Source organism: Artemia sp. Qi Xiang Cuo, chromosome 15 (genome assembly GCF_049724085.1).
Source record: "Artemia sp. Qi Xiang Cuo chromosome 15, ASM4972408v1, whole genome shotgun sequence".
In the NCBI taxonomy this organism is placed as follows: domain Eukaryota; kingdom Metazoa; phylum Arthropoda; class Branchiopoda; order Anostraca; family Artemiidae; genus Artemia; species Artemia sp. Qi Xiang Cuo.
In genome coordinates, this window is record NC_142808.1 from 24,837,588 (window position 1) to 24,854,457 (window position 16,870).

The following is a 16,870-nucleotide window of genomic DNA, read 5'->3' on the forward strand; positions in this document are numbered from 1 at the left end:
TTCGCTGAATCTGACGGTGTGATTTTCATTAAAAATGTTTCACTTTTAGGGGATGTGTCCCCCCACTTTAAAAAATCAGGTGAGTTTTCTGAGGTTCGTAGCCTTTGATGAGTAATACTAAACTAAATAAAATTCCTATATTTAGAATCAGCATTATAAGCCCATTCTTTTGATACATTTATTGACATCAAAGTTCCGTTTTTAAAAGTTTTCATTATTATTGAGCCGTATCGCTTGTTTTTTTTTTATTGTTTTTTTTTTATTACGTATATGTTATTACGTATATGATGGGGTTCTCCCCTTATTCAATACCACGCTCTTTACGTTAAAATTTAAAAAAAAATTTAATAAAAAAACTCCAGAATCAAAAAGGCCGTTTAATTAGAATAGATAGCTCTTTAGAAAGCACTAAAAAAAAACTGTAGCGTAAAGAGCGAAGTATTGACTTGGGGGAGAACCCCCTCATATACGTAATAATTTCTGTTCATTTTAAGTTCTAATGTTGCTTCTTACTTTCAGTTGAAAGTACTTGTTTTTTTTAATTTAATTTCTGATCTTTTTTTAAATAATGCTTGGAAATCCAGCACCCCATTCATAGAAATGTCCCTTACCCCAAAGGAACATCCTCCACTGAACGATTCTCCCGACTACGCCCCTCCTCAAGCCCCCCCCCCACCAACAGAAAAAAATTCTTCCTGAAAATGTCTGTATACTTCCCAATAACCAATACAATATGTAAGCAATGGGCAAAGTTCATAACTTGCAGCCCTTCCCCTGGGAACTGTGGGGGATTAAGTCAACCTAAAAGACATATTTATTAGATTTTCGACTATGCTAAACAAAATGGCTATCTCAAAATTTTAATTGGGTGACTTTGAGAAAAAAATGAGCGTGGGAGGGGGCCTAGTTGCCCTCCATTTTTTTGGTCACTTAAAAAGGGCACTAGAACTTTTAATTTCCGTTCCAATGAGCCCTCTTACGATATTCTAGGACCACTGGGTCAATATGATTACCCCTGGAAAAAAAAAAAAAACAAACAAATAAACACGCACCCGTAATCTTTCTTCTGGCAAAAAATGCAAAATTCCACATTTTTGTAGATAGGAGCTTGAAACCTCTGCAGTAGGGTTATCTGATACGCTGAATATGATGGTGTGAATTTCATTAAGGTTCTATAACTTTTAGGGGGTCTTTCCCCCTTTTTTCGAAAATCAGCCAAATTTTCTCAGGCACGTAACTTTTGATGGGTAAGATTAAACTTGATGAAACTTATATTTTTGAAATCAGAATTAAAATCTGATTCTTTTGATGTATCTATTGGTACCACAATTCCGTTTTTTAGAGTTTCGGTTACCATTGAGCCGGGTCGCTCCTTACTTACAGTTCGTTACCACGAACTGTTTGATATCCACAATCTTTTGAAGCAGGAATTCAAACTACCTTCATTCAAGCACCTGTGTCCTTGAGTTATTGATATGGAGGCTGACCGTAAAAGGTAACTTTTAATTCCTCAAAATTTCGTCCTCATTCATATATAAAATTTTTTTCGTAAAAACAAATATATAATAAGTAATTAGTTTTTATCAAGTATGCCAGATCCATTTTCAAAAAAGAAGCACTTTTCATTAAAACATATGCTGGCTTTCAGCTACGGAATATTTCTGTGACTTTTGTATTTTATTCTGGTACCCATATGAATAAAAATAAACATCTAGTTTCTATTAAGAATTAAAATGTGTTGCCAATTTTTGGCTTTAAAAGTCTAATATTCTTAGCAATGATTCAAGCCATATCCACGGCTATTAAACCAATCTCAACCAGTTCTAAGTTCTGCTCAGTTTCATTAAGCAAAGGGGCATCACACCATTTTGTACGCATTGAAAGCTTTAGGAACATAGGAAATAACCATTTTGGATAATTGAAAAAGGCCTTTTTCCAAAAAGAAGTTTTCCAAAAATGAGCTATATCAAACAGTTCGTAGTAACGAACTGTAAGTAAGGAGCGACTCGGCTCAATAGTAACCGAAACTCTAAAAGACGGAATTTCGATATTAATAGACGAATCAAAAGAATCAGCTTATTATGCTGATTCCAAATACATAAAATTTATCAAGTTTAGCGTCACCCATCAAAAGTCATGAGAAAATTTGGTGACTTTTGAAATAGGGAAAGAGTACCTCCTAAAATTAAAGGAATATTAATAAAAATCACTAAAAATGTGGAATTTTGTTTTTTTTGACAGAAGAAAGATCACGGATGAGTGTTTATTTTTTTTTCACCAGGGGCAATCGTATCGAAATAATGGTCCCACAAGATCTGAAGAGGGTGTATTTGAACGGAAATTAAAAATACTAGTGCCCTTTTTAAGTAACCAAAAAGATTGGAGGGAAACTGGCCCCCTTCCGCGCTCCTTTTCCCCCAAAGTTATCTGATCAAAATATTGAGAAAGCCATTTTGTTTTAATATAGTTGAAAGGTCAAATGTGTTTGTCCTTACGGGTAAAATTACCCCCTGCAGTCCTTGGGTAGAAGTCTCTAAGTTATGGAATTTGCCCATTGTTTACGTATAGCATTTGTTATTAGGAGGTATACAGAATTTTTTTGGGGAGGGGGATTTTGTTCTTGGCGTGGATTTCCAATGGGAGAATCTTATTTGGGAAGGTAAATTTCTGGGGAGGGGGAGGTGAATTTCCGAGGGGAAATTTTACACTCGGAGTTTTGACAAAATTCCTATACGAAATTTTTTAATTGTCTTCGATTCTCTGTGCTAACTCAATTTTGCATGTGAAAACGTTCCGGGGAAATTATCTGGATGCTATTTTCCGCGTGTTTTGATTTTCGGGAAAGTATTTTCACAGAAGGGGACATTTCCGGAGTGATCGAGAAGCCTAATAGAAATTAAAGTCTTTTTCAAATAAAAGTATGCTGAGGAGAATTTTTCGGGCTGATTCATCCGCAAGAAATTTTACAGGGAGGGGGGGATTTTCATCAAGGATGGAACTGTCTGGAGGGAATTTGACGGGGGGGATATTTACGTTTGAGGAATTCACACGGAGTTTCACGTGAGGAGGGGGTTATATTTCACGGAGGGTCAGCCATATTTACCGGTATTATTTGAAAAACGATCAGGAATTAAATAAAAAAACTTTTTTTTCAGTTAAAAAAGTTTTTTAACTTAAAGTAAGGAGCAACTTTAAAAGTCAAAACGAACAGAAAGGGTAGGGGACAGCCCTTCGGAACAATTTCTGTTTGTTTGGAGTTTCAATGTTGCTCCTTACTTTCAGTTAGAAAAAAACTTGTTTTTTATTTAACTAAACCAAAGACGAGCAGAAGTAATGTTACATAATAATTCAAACATAAAACGAACAAATATTACTAATGAATAATCTAGGAGTTCGCTCCTGGAATTTTATGTGAATTATGGCATAACAAACAAACCGTAAAAGCTCAGTCGAAATTCAAGTACCTGTAATTAAGAAAAAGAGTTTTTCTAACACCCCCCCCCACACAACACACGACCAGAAAATGTATGACTTTTCTTGAACCAGTAAACGATCCCTGAAAGTTCCAAGCAGATTGAAAACCAAGCAAATTGAAAATCAAACGTAACCTCCTTACTTTTTCATTACAAAAGCTATGTAAGCAATAGACGAATCATACAATTACGGACATTGTTCCAGAGACTGTGGGGTTACGTCATATTCGGAGGCATATTTGTTAAGCCTTTTGACTATTTCGAACAAAAGAGCTGTCATGCTCGTAGACAATCTCGGAGACCACACTGCATTTCCATGTCGATAAATAAAAGTTCAATTAGGTATAAAATCCTTCTAATAGACAGTGTTTCACAAACAGTGATAGAAATCCACAAAAAAACACCAGATATTTCGGTCACATATGCAGTAACCGTCATTAGTAGTAGAGCTAAACTAAAACAATTTAAAACAATAGTTTATATATGAAATAAAAAAAACTACATATTGTCTAATTCTCTAATTCTTTTCTGGTAATTTATGACCCTTGCCCAAGGGCCTTAAGGGTTCCTTCATCCCCCAGGGCAAATTTGTTATGCCTTTCGACTTTTTCGAGCAAAATATATGTCTAAAAATTTTGATCGGGTGTCTTAAGGGAATTGCGGGGCAGCAGGTTATAAGAAATGACATGGGAGGGGGCTGGTTGCCCTCCAATGACTTTTGACTCTTAAAAAGGCACTAAAAAATTTCATTCTTAATCAATTGAGTCTACTCCAAAGTTTCCATGACCATCTTTTCCGTACAGTGTGGCCCGGTAAAGAAAATACATACATGTGGAAGCTATATCGCTCTTTACTTAGTCAAAGCTATACTGTGCTTTATCGGCATGTAGCAAAAAAAACAAGAAAAAAACAACAACATTTTGTAGGAGAAAAAAAACTGATGTTAAAGACTGATTTAATTGGGCATCCAATATAGATCGAAAATAATTTTGATGGTGAAACCTCCGGTTCTTCTTCATTTCTCTGATTGAAAAGGGATTAATACAGTTGATAGAAAAGGAGAACTTATAAATATCTTTGGAGCCAAATAAGACAGCTGAACTGTCTTAAGCAAATCTATAGAGCTTGTTTTATTCTGAAATGGATGTAAATGCAAATGTTACAAAAATGTTATGTAGCATCTTTTGGATTATAACAGCCAAGATATTGATCTAGAGACATCGGAGGTCAAGTCAGAGACATAGGGTTGTGAATTCCTGCGACTGTGGTTTTCTTAGTTTTATTGCAGTGTTCACAAAATGATATTGATAGTAGATTTTTAAACAAGCCTCCTCCCCTCAAAAAATTATCAAACTTTAGAATTTTTCAATATTTTTCGTTATAAAAGAATTTTCTCCACTCTCTACATTTTTGACAAATTCTGCAATGGTGAACGTGTCCTTCTGTGGAAACTAATCAAACGCACGTACCTCATAGATGGTACCCAGATTGAAGCTTTTAGTGTCTAATTTTTCCTAATTAGTTGATGCCTAATTGTATTAGTTTAGCCTGTTTTGAATAACGGATGAGTAACATATGAAATGTTATAAAACCCTCCTAGGAATTTTCCAGAAGGTACGTGCGAAGGGAGGTCCTTTGAGCCTATGCCCCTCCCTCTCCCCCAAAAAATCTAGTATTTTCATTACCCCTTAATCTCTCCTTATCTCCAGATAATTTGCCAATTTTTGGCATTTTTATTTTGTATTTTTGCCTTCTATCTTCGTTCGCTCTAAAATAAAACCCTTTGTAAGTGTCTAGAATAAAGTTATAAAGTTATGCAGAATAATGTTAAGCGCTTATTTCTAAGAAAATAAATGATTTTTTTAAAAACTAATGGTTTGGAATTACAACTTTGATATTTAGTATCAATTATCAAAGAAGAAGATCTCTAAGTTCTAAGGCAACCAGCACAATTTCTAAAAATAAATTTCGAATCAGAAGCATAGGAAGAAAACTCAAGCAGAAAATTAATCTATGTAAATGAAACTTTTATTAATATTTTAAACGTCTAATAGCGAAAATTACAAAATCTCTTATAAACCAATGAAGACAATCTTAGGTTTGATTTATCATTATTTTTTTGCACCACAACCTAGCTATTTCAATAAGTTGCTAATTAATGTCTTAACTTAGATATGATTACTTAGGCAATACAGTTTGACTTGATATTTTACCTTTTTTTCTGGTTGGCCAATTTAAACTTTAGCTTCCATATTTTATCCTCGAAATTTTGTAATGAAATAAAGTTTTAAGTTTTTTTGTGTGTGTGTGTGCGGCACCTAACTAAAAACATTGAATACTAAATCAGGTAAGAATGGACAAAAATGGACCAAGCGAATGCTATTGTTTATATCCTTAACAAATTTCTCAGTTTCAGCCCTTTTTCAGCAAAAAATAGTTGCAAATTTTTTGCGAGAAATGGTATAAAATTTTAAAGGGTTGCAAAAGACAGGCAAACGAAGAAAAACAGTGGAGTGTATCTTGCGATAAGATTTGAAATTGATATAAAGAACACTAGATCGTGATTGGTCCGATCCATTTTATTGTCCCTATTGCTGCAATCGGTGTTTTTAGGCAGCAAAGACGAATAAAAAAACTTGCTTTAGGCCTATTGAAAAAAAAGGCCTGCTATAGGCTACAAAGATTAAGGAAGGTAAAATGCTGAGGGCATTTTTTTAATTGATGTACTCCAACTGTATTCGTTAAAACAAATTATAAACTAAGTATAAAAAATGTTTCAAGAGTCTTTGTTTTAACTTAACAGTACTAAAACTCAAAATTGCTATAACTTTATTGCATTATTTACGTATTCATTCATATTTTTTTTTTAGACCAGGGCACTTCGTATAGAAGTACTTGTCATAACAAGCTTATTCAATTGTAAATTAATGGGCTAGTTCCCTTTTTAATAGCCGAAAGTGATAGGACAGCAACCGACCCCCCCCCCCCCCCACGACCATCATTTCCCCAAACACATCCAATCGAAATTTTGAGATATCCATTCTGTTCAGCATAGTTGAAAAGTCTGGAAATTATTCTTTGAGGATGTCAGTCCCCCTCCCCAAAGCCCCCAAGGTGAGGGTAGAAAGTCATGACCTGGGGGCATATAAAGTTTTTTATAGAAAAGGGGGGTCGCGTAAACTTCGGAAGGGGCTCATTTGATTGGCACTCAGATGTTCTAATGTTCTTTTTAAGAGTCAAAATGATTGGCGAGCAGCATCCCCTCCCCCCCATCCACACGTCGTATTTCCCAAAATGCATCTGATAAAAATTTTGAGATAGCCATTCGTTAAAAAACAGTTCAAAGATCACATAACATAGCCCTTGGGGTTGAAACCCCCCCCCCCCTCCCGAGTCTGTGGGCAAGGGTTTTTAGTTATGTTCCGGGGGTATATAAAGTTTCTGTGGAAGAAGTAATCATATGAACTTTAAAGGAGGCTCATTTGATTGGAAATGTGAAGTTCTAGTTCCCTGGAAAAAGTCAGAAGTGCAGGTTATGTTCTGGTCTTGAGAAGGCATGGTGGTTGTCAGCCCTACTCATGTGAATATTTGCTCGTTTTGAGCTTGACTCCGTTGTTTATCGTAATTTCTGTTCGTTTTGGGTCTCATTTATTCATTGATGGTGATTTGTGGTGGTTTTACGCTGTGAAACTTATTTGACTATATTTCTGCTCATATTTATCTTAATGGAGCTCTTTGCTTTGTTAAAAAAAAACTTGTAGCGTAGAAAAAGTTTCTTAAATTATTCCAATAAAAGAATTACTACAAATTTATGATAAAACATTTTTTAAAGTTATTGCGTTAAATATCGTACCTAATGCAAAGGGGCATCATAGAGTCATACGCAAAATTTTGTATTGGGGCCCAGGCGCTTAGGAAACCACAAGATAATTATAATTAAAAAAAAAGTTATGCATTCGTCGCTTAAATATAATCTCTTAAAAAGAAGAAACAAATTGAGTCTTGGCTTCTGAAATTCAACCTCTTTCGTCAATATAAAATGGCGTGAGCGTTCCTAAGTCATCTAAGTATATTCAAGTTCATCTGTAAAAAAATATCAAAAAATGGAAACGCTGTTTTTTTTTTAGCTAATTTAACATTATTACATTGTTACACCCCCCCCCGCCCTCAAAATAGTAATCACACCCAGCCAGCCACCTAGGGGGAGGGGAGAGGGGTGGGTACTTTAAGCCCTAACATCGAAAATTCAATGCAGAGGCCTTGTCGACTAATACACAATAAGTTCATACGATTTTAGTGTTATTCATAACCAAAGTCTAAAATAATCTATGTAATGCCCATTTTTTGTTTAGAATAAAATGTTTTGTTATTAAAGCGTTCAGACATGGATTCAACAAGAAAAATAAAGAGTTCCTACTCTAAAAAGAACTTGCTTTACGTTTAACATTCTTATGTTTTGGGTCGAATTTACCTATTCTCCATAAATTATAAAAACAGGACCATGTTACCGCAAAAATGATATATCACTTTTCATTCGATTAAAAGAAGAACTTCCTGAAAGAACAAAAAAAAAAAAAAAAATCAATATGACATGAGCCTTTTCTGACATTTTCTTAAACATTCGAGCCGAAAAATTCTGCAAGAATCTAATATCAAGGTTTTCCTAGAGTTTGTTATCATCATCTAATTTTTGGAAGCAATTTCAAAGGTTCGTGGAGTTGAGCTGAATATATATATCTTGAAAAATATTAGAGACAAGGGAGATGTTTGTTATTCGTCTTTCTAGAAAAGTCATCATTTCAGCTAAGATGAAACCCAAGGAAAGCCTTAAGGGGAAACATTTTCTTGAACATCATCATTCTACTTGGATTTCCAAAGGAATCCCCTAGCTTAAGAAAATGAGTTTTGGCAATATTCTTGGAATTAAATTAGGTCGAAAGTGATCTTACTTTCGTCATCTAGTTTCCCTAAAATAGGTGAATAGGAACTTCAGGAATGCGCAATTTCTTGGTTATATCGATGGTGCGGTACCTTAAGGCCAATAGTTCCAAAAGAATATTTATGTACTAATACTCACTTTATATATATATATATATATATATATATATATATATATATATATATATATATATATATATATATATATATATATATATATATATATATATATATATATATATATATATATATATATATATATATATATATATATATATATATATATATATATATATATATATATAAATATATGCATACATAAATAAATATTGGTAGCATTGATTGCGAGATTAATTTCTATGGTTGACTAGGGTCACATTTTTTAAACCTGTACTAGGTGGATAATAGCTTAAATAGGGGCTGTTCCAGCGGATAAATCACTGAAATCTATACTTGTAGTTGGAAAATCACGTTTTAAACTGTTTATGGCAATGAATGATTGGTAAAGAGGGATCCGTGTCAGCACTCAAAGTTCGTCCATATTGAATTTAGCATTCAACGTGGGTGTTGAGTGGCAGCAGCACCTCATTTAGTGAGAAAACATGTTGAGTATCGGATAACGTTCGAAAGCATACTTGCATAGAGTAGATGGGGTTGACTTTCAGAAAAAAAATCAATCCTAATTAAATTCGAAAGAAAAAAATCCTGAATATAAATTTTTCAGACCCTCATTTAGCTGTAATTTTTTATTTGTTATTAGGCGTTCACTTGTGTTGAAAAGTAATTGTGTCAGTTTAATATCTAAAAGAAAGAGAAGCCTCGTTTAAACATCTTTTCTTATTCTAGCCTCTTTTTAAGTAATAAATAAGATCACATCTTAACATTTTACCATTTTCCGTATTTTCTGACGCAAACCACAATTTTGCCTGTAGCATAAATGGGCCAAAAGATAAATACACCAATAATTATGAAACAGTTATTCTGTTTAAGGTATAGAAAAATAAAAAACTAAAGGTCATCCTTCTACCCGTTGTTTCACTTCTTGAGCAATGGATTAAACCTTAGTATTAAATTTGATGATAAATGCTACTTATTTATTTACTTAATGTTTTACAAAAAAATTAACAAAAATTCTACCGTTTCGAGTCTTTCTGAAATCCCTATATACTAGTAAACATTTTAAACTAGTAAACATTCTCAATAAGATTTTACGAATACCAGACTTTAGCTAGCGCTTTTTTTCAGCGAATATTTCAGCTATTCACAATACTTACTGAAAAATTTAATTGGCTCAAATAAACGGTAGCTAATTCTCATATTAGCAAAATCACAATGTGAATGGGCCTTAAATGAGGCCCTTCATTCTTGAACCGTAGAGTTAAAGATTAGTCTATATGTTTGATAATGTATATTTTATTAGTGCACAGCTAGAAACTTGGTGTAACGAGCAGGGGCTCGAGGATATAGCATCTTAGTTCTGACTAGATTTTTGAAGAAACTAGATTTCAGCTGGGGGTAAACTGGGATTATGGGGGAACTGGGGTATGGGGAGGGGCAAACTTGGCTCTGTGGGACAGCTGTCCCCTCCCCTTGCCCCATAGCAAAATATGCCAAAACTTACAAGTAGTTGAGGCAACTGATGTTTCTGAAGACGCAACTGCAATTTCACCTGTTCTATTTGTTGAAGAGAAAAATATAAATGAAGATGTATTATTGGACATACCCATTCCTGGCAAAGCTATATCCAGTGAAAGTTTTAACGTAGTCAGAATTTTTTTAATGACAAAAGGTATATTGTGGAATAATTGCGTTGGGCTTTCTGCAGACGGTGAAAATTCAATTTCAGAAAATAATACCTTCAAGCACTAATTAAAAAAAAAAAAAAAAAAAAAAAAAAATCCGTTGTTCTTTGGACGCACTGCATTCTCCACAGAGCAGCTCTCGTATCAAAAACATGGATGAGGAGCTTACTACCTTTTTACAAAAGTAACGGAAGTTAACAATTACATAAAAACCGTATTTGCAAAGCTGTGTAAAGGTATGGGGGCTGCTTACAACTTGGTTTTTGTAATATTGTAAAGCATGCTGGCTATCACGGGCAAAGGTAATTCAGAGGGTTCTTGAACTCAAAGAATAAATTCCATTTTTTTTTTTAGAAAACCACAATGAGAATGCAAATGTGTTTATAGATAATAATTTTATTGTTAAACCTCTCTAGTTGTTGGAATTTTTTTTTAAATTGACTTTCAAAAAAGTTATGCTAGTACAATAAATGCATCTATTAATTTAAAAAGATAAAGTAAAAGCAATCATTAAAAAAAAACAAAGTGTGGCAATAGAAAGCAAATTGGGAAAAATAACTCTGACATGCCTCCACGCTAAAATCCAAGCAATTTATATCCAAACATCCAAGCAAGGCCGTATCAAGGATTTTTGTTCTGTAGGGGGGGGGGGGGGGTATAAAAAAAGCATCAAAAATTTATTTATATTCTTTTTGTTGGGTATTTACAAGTTGGAAAAACTTAGGGGGAAGGGGATTCGAACTCCCTATCCCCCTCTGCTGGATACGGACGTGCATCCACGATAGCCTAACATAGTAAAAAACACAAATCTATTTGTTGGACACTTGGATGTTTTGTTAATTACAAAATATACATGGATACAGATTCCATTTATCTTTAAAGAAGATGTCAAATTTGAATTAAAAAGTAATGAGAAAGAAACCTTGCTTGAATTACCTTTTGATACTTCTTCAAAGCCAAAGTTTCATAATGTATTTCTAATTCAATTTTGGCAAGTTATTTACAGTGAACAAATATTTTGTCAAATAAAGCTTTAAAAGTATTGCTACCATTCGCGAAATCTTATTTATAGGACGTTGGATCCTCTGCACTTGCTGAAATGAAATCGAAATATTATATTGGTTTGGTTGTAAAAAAGGAGCTTCGGGCAGGCGCAGGGGCGGATCCAGGACTTTTTTAGGGGGGGGGGGGACGGGCAAAATAGGTTTATCAGATAAATTTGCATTAGGAGCAAGTTTAATTAACGCAATCTTGCGTTAATTAAGCGAATTACACTACTTTAGACTACGTTAGGGGGGGGCAGCATGTGACCCCCTCACCCCCTGGATACGCCACTCTGCAGTCGTCTCATCATTTACACTGAGATTTTGTAAACTTTGTGCTAGAAGACAAGCACAGTCATCTCATTAATAGGCAATAATACTAAATTGTTATTCATTTTCTTTTTGTAAGACTTTATCTTAGTGTATTTTTTAGTACTGAAAATTTTTGTGTTTTTACGAATTTGTAAAATTGAACGGAGGTGCCACATGAAATTTTTTTTAAGGAGTCGTGGCAAAAAAAGGTTGGAAACCACTGAAATACAGTTCGAATAAGCAAATCTTAAGCTGTAGAGATTCTCTGAAAATTATAACTGAAAAAATTCCATCCCCGGCTCTGAACCGTCGGCACTTGCTTTCCAAAAAAAAACTCTAACGATATATTGTATCATTTTATTCCACGAAAGACAAGCGTACAATAAAAGGAGTACACGAAAACTCTTGTCCAGTGTATATTTAGTTTAACACTGAATTTTTGTACATGATATAGCTTACAGCTTTAAAGGGTAATAGGCACAGTCGACTTTCTAGTAGCAGACCCCTTGCTACGCCCTTGGCTTTCATATAAGATGTAGACAGTGGCTGATCTAGGGGGCGAGGGGGCACGCGCCCCCCTAAAGTAGTTTAAAGTAGTGTAATTTACTTAATTGAGGCAAGTTTGCGTTAATTAAACTTGCGCCTAACGCAAGTTTATTGGATCAACCTATTTTTCGCCCCCTTAAAAAAATCCTGGATCCGCCCCTGGATGCAAATGATGAAATTCAAAAAAGAATAAAATAAATTTAGAGTTCCTTGAAGTTTAATTTATGTAGATAAAATTTATGAAAAATATTTGCAAACATTTTTGCATATTTTATGCGGATATTGGCCTGGTGAATTTTTTCAAGAGGAAGGCGATAATTGCTCTGCAAAAACAAAAACAAAAAACTAACAAAATATGGATTAATTATTTACAAATTTTAAGAAAAAAGAAAACAAGGTAATTGTTTGACTTTAATTGCCAAGGCAGGCTAAGAATCTCCTTATGCATGAATTTGATATTGAAAAATACGGACTAAGTGATTTAAATGACAATATTGGTAGTAGCTGGACAGCGTTAATAGTACTACAGAGGAACGTACACATGACCTAGGCTACTTTAAAATTTCATATATTTGTGTTTTTCCAACAATTTCTAGTTAATTTTAATTATTTTTTTCAAGTCCACCCCTTTTCTCCAAAAAAATTATGTGTTTAGTTGTTCATATGCTAAGCTGTTTGTAATTCCTCAAAGCTTCCTCGAATCTTTTTTTTATGAATTCACAATTCAATTGTCTTTTGAAAAAGAAAGCTAGACTTTTTTTGGAATAGAAACTCGTGGAGCATAAAGAGACAGCGAGCTCTTAAAAATTGCGACGATTTTACAGTGGCAAGAGTAATCAAGTTTGGCAATATACTAAATACAGCTGTGCTAGCTTGTGGTCCACAAGAAAACTGTTATGGTTTAAATAGGATATAACTAGGAGTCTTCCCAAGCACGGGAACTGAAGAAATTCAAGTAACTAAGTGTAATGACCGAAATGAGGCATAAGGCTTAAGGTCAAGCTTTCCACGCATTAATTCGAGTTGCCATGCAAAAACATTAAGAAGCCTTGCTATCGAACTCAAAGTTGATAAACATGTATAAATCTGCCAAAAAAACACATGAAAACTGTTTTAGAAGATTTTGGCAATGGATATTCATTTTAAAGTTTGACTGCATGTATCGCAATCTCAGCCTCAGATTTGTCATCAATAGCCTCAGAATTCAGAAAATTTTAAATATACGGTTTGGAGGAGAGATTTCAAAGTCTTGACAAATCCACTACCTGAGAAATATGTCTTTTACCCACGAAGTACGTCAAAAAGTGTTTTATTTCGGACGCCTTAGATTTGTTTATAGCTAGGCCAGAAAAATTTAATAGCCTACTATTTGTGTGTAAAATCGAAGAACATTTATGAAAAGTACACTTAGCGCATTTTGATAAGGTTCGTTTATTGTGGTTTCTAACGATTAATAATGAATCATTTTGGCCATTCTTTAAAATAATTAAATAAAAAAAAAAAGTTTTTTAAACTGAAAGTAAGGAGCGACATTAAAACTTAAAACGAACAGAAATTATTCCTTTTATTAAAGGGGCTGTCCCCTCCTCAACGCCTCAATCTTTACGCTAAAGTTTGACTCTTTCTAGAAAATTTGTTTTTTAAAACAATAAAAAACTTTACAGTAGAGACCGAGGCGTTGAGGAGGGGACAGCCCGTTTCATATACGGAATAATTTCTGTTCGTTTTAAGTTTTAATGTCGCTCCTTACTTTCAGTTTAAAAAACTTGTTTTTTTTTATTTAATTTCTGATCGTTTTTTAGTTAATGCAGCTTTTATTTGCATAAAAATTTTACTTTTCTTTTGCTAAATGGATGTCTTTACAAATTAACTTACGTAACTAACTTCTATATTAGTATATTTTTCTTCTGGCAAAAAATACAAAGTTGCAGATTTTTGCAGATATGAGCTTGAAACCTATGTAATATTGTTTTCTGATACGCTGAATCTGACGTTGTGATTTTCAATAAAATTCTGTCACTTGTAGGGGATGTTTCCCCCCTCTTTAAAAGATCGAGTAAATTTTCTCAGGCTCGTAGCCATTGATGAGTAATACTAAACTTAATAAAATTTATATATTTAGAATCAGCATTATAAAAAAATTCTTTGGATACATTTATTGACATCAAAATTCCGTTTTTAAAAGTTTGGATTACTATTGAGCCGTATCGCTTGTTTTTTTATTGTTTTTTTTTTTTACATATATGTTATTACGTATATGAGGGGTTCTCCCTTAGTCAATACCACGCTCTTTATGTTAAAAGTTAAAAAAAAATTTTGATTCACAAACCCCTTAATCACAACGGCATTTTATTTAGAATATATATATATTTTTAAATCAATAAAAAAATCTGTTGCTTAAAGAGGTAGGTATTGTCTTGGGGGACAACCCCCTCATATACGTTATAATTTCTGTTCGTTTTAAGTTCTAATATTCCTTCTTACATTTCAGTTGAAAATACTTGTTTTTTTTATTTAATTTCTGATCGTTTTTTATATAATGCTTGGAAATCCGGCGCCCCCTTCATAGAAATGTCCCTTACCCCAAAGAAACATCCTCCACGGTAATATTCTCCAGATTAACCCCCTCGTCTAGCCCCCCCCCCCTCTAGAAAAAATCCTTCCTGAAAATGGTTGTATACTTCCCACTAACCAATAAATAAGGCTGGCAAGTCCGGCGCCCCCTTCATGGCAATTTCCCTTCCCCCATGAAAACTTCCTTCATGAACAGATCCTCCAACATAACCACCGACCCACCCTTCCCTCCCACAACCAGAAAAAAACCACCTGAAAACTTCTGTATACTTCCCAAAAACCAAAACTATATGTTAACATTGGGTAAAGTTCATAACTTTTAGCCCTCCCTCTGGGAACTTCGGAGGATTAAGTCATCCTAAAAGACATATTTATCATATTTTCGAACATGCTGAAAAAAATGGATATCTCAAAATTTTGATCGGGTGACTTTGAGAAAAAAGAAGTGTGGAAGGGGGCCAAGGTGCCATCCAGTTTTTTTGGTCACTTAAAAAGGGCACTAGAACTTTTCATTTCCGTTCGAATGAGTCCTACCACGATATTCTAGGACCACTGGGTCGATACGATAACCCATGAAAAAAAAAAAAAAAAAAAAAAAAAAACAAAAAAACACTAATCCGTGATCTTTATTCTGGCAAAAAATGTAAAATTCCACATTTTTGTATATAGGAGCTTGAAACCTCTATAGTAGGGTTCTCTGATACGCTAAAATATGATGGTGTGATTTTCATTAAGGTTCTATAACTTTTAGGGGGTCTTTCCCCCTTTTTTTTGAAAATCAGCCAAATTTTCTCAGGCGCGAAACTTTTGATGGGTAGCAATAAACTTGATGAAAGTTATATATTTGAAATCAGCATTGAAATCCGATTCTTTTGATATATCTATTGGTATCAAAAACCCGTTTTCTAGAGTTTCGGTTACCATTGAGCCGGGTTGCTCCTTACTTACAGTTCGTTACCACGAACTGTTTGATCCACAAGTTTCCGTACGTTAAAAAAGGTTGACTATACTATGCAGCTATTTGCAAATTAGGGGTGGAAGGAATTGGAGAGGGTTCATAGACCTCAATCTGGGTTGCTCAGCAGCCTTAAAGACTCAAAACCCTTGTATAACTTTGATTTGAAAAGATGTAGTGTGCCAATCTTCTATTTGTATGTTAATTAATCTCATGGAAATCTTCATAATATGAAGTACTAGTCCCTGGAATTGCACGCATTGCGGCGCTCCCGGAGTGATGCTGTTTTTTTTAGTCCTTTTAACCATTTTGATTAAAACTTACATCATGAACTATATGGGACCATAAGGGTGTGAAGTGGGTGGAGGTGTTAAGAGGTTTTCAATTCAGGCGTTAGAAAGATGTCGGGCTAGCCTTTGATACGTTTCAGCCTTTACAAAGGGCACTAAAAGGTAGAATATTTAATTATTTCAATATTGAAAAAATTGTTTTTTGAAAAATTGAAAAATATAGAAAAAATTGTTTATAGCTAAGCCAGAAACTTTTAATAGCCTACCATTTGTCCGTAAAATTGAAGAACATTTATGAAAAGTACACTCAGCGCATTTTGATAAGCATCGTTTCTTACGGTTTCTAATGATTAATATTGTGTCCATTCTTTAAAGTAATCCACAAGTTTCCGTACGTTAAAAAAGGTAGACTATACTATGCAGCTATTTGCAAATTTGGGCTGGAAGGAATTGGAGAGGGTTCAATAGATCTCAATCTGGCTGCTCAGCAGCCTTACAGACTCAAAACCCTTGTATCACTTTGATTTTGCCCGGAGTGATGTTGATATTTTAGTCCTATTAACCATTTTGATTAATGCTTACATCATGAAATTTATGGAACCATGAGGGTGTTAAGCGGGTGGAGGTGTTAAGAGGTTGTTAACTCAGGCGCTAGAAAGATGTCGGGCTAGTCTTTGATAAGCTTCAGTCTTTACAAAGGGCACTAAATCTTTGACTTTGATAAAGTGACTACGACCGTTGTTTATTAGGTCAATGCTACTGCGATAGCTATGATGTAGAAAATTTTTATTTTCCTTTATTATTTATTTCTTGTTTTTAGTAATGTTGTTAACTCAGGCGCTAGAAAGATGTCCGGCTAGCATTTGATAAGTTTCAGTCTTTACAAAGGGCACTAAAACTTTGACTTTGACAAAGTGACTACGACCGTTGTTTATTA

General features: G+C 34.2%; 1 long non-coding RNA gene across 6 annotated transcripts in view; it reads right to left on the minus strand.

Annotated features, from left to right (window-relative positions):
• The window catches only part of LOC148943482 (uncharacterized), a 160,209-nt gene that overhangs the window by 10,787 nt on the left and 132,552 nt on the right, over nucleotides 1-16,870 (minus strand). The window contains exon 1 of one of the 6 annotated variants that reach the window (XR_016142972.1): nucleotides 10,135-10,148. The exons of the other annotated variants lie outside the window; for them this stretch is intronic. This is a non-coding gene — a long non-coding RNA (uncharacterized LOC148943482). Of the gene's footprint in view, nucleotides 1-10,134; nucleotides 10,149-16,870 lie in introns of those variants that run through there. 6 annotated transcript variants of the gene reach the window in all.